Source organism: Lemur catta, chromosome 1 (genome assembly GCF_020740605.2).
Source record: "Lemur catta isolate mLemCat1 chromosome 1, mLemCat1.pri, whole genome shotgun sequence".
In the NCBI taxonomy this organism is placed as follows: Eukaryota; Metazoa; Chordata; class Mammalia; order Primates; family Lemuridae; genus Lemur; species Lemur catta.
The window spans coordinates 204,831,400-204,831,919 of record NC_059128.1 but is presented as its reverse complement, the minus strand read 5'-3'; the positions used below and the strand labels follow the sequence as shown (position 1 = coordinate 204,831,919).

The 520-nt window shown below is 39.8% G+C and overlaps 1 pseudogene; it reads left to right on the top strand.

Moving 5' to 3' along the window:
* Positions 1–406: 406 nt before the first annotated feature.
* On the top strand, positions 407–520 carry LOC123631172 (annotated as a pseudogene).

Genomic DNA, 520 nt, shown 5'->3' with positions numbered 1-520 from the left:
AGACAGGAATCCTGTGGGCATTCATTCCTGGCTATCGGCATGAGTTTGGAGACTAAGATCCCTGTTGCCTGCCTGTTTATGGAGACTTAAATTCCTTTCTGAGAAAAGATGCAGAGTTCTTTCTCTGCATCATCACATATTTATGTATGATACAGGTTAAGCATATACAGTACTTCCCATTAGATCAGTACTTTAGTATTATAATTAGCTAATGAGTGCAGTAAGACAATTAAGGTAGCTTTAAACAGTTTAAACCAGTCTGGTGACTTATGACCATCTATGCAAAAGGATCTATTTAAGAATACACTTTGGGCTTTGTATTTCTTTCCATTTCCTCGCTTAGACCCATATCTCTAAGTTCAAAAGAAACCTGCCTGAGTTCTATTAAATATTAAAAGCCAATGTTATCTACAGCCATACCACCATGAACATGCCAGATCTGATCTCAGAAGCTAAGCAGGGTCGGGCCTGGTTAGTACTTGGATGGGAGACTGCCTGGGAATACTGGGTGTTGTAGGCT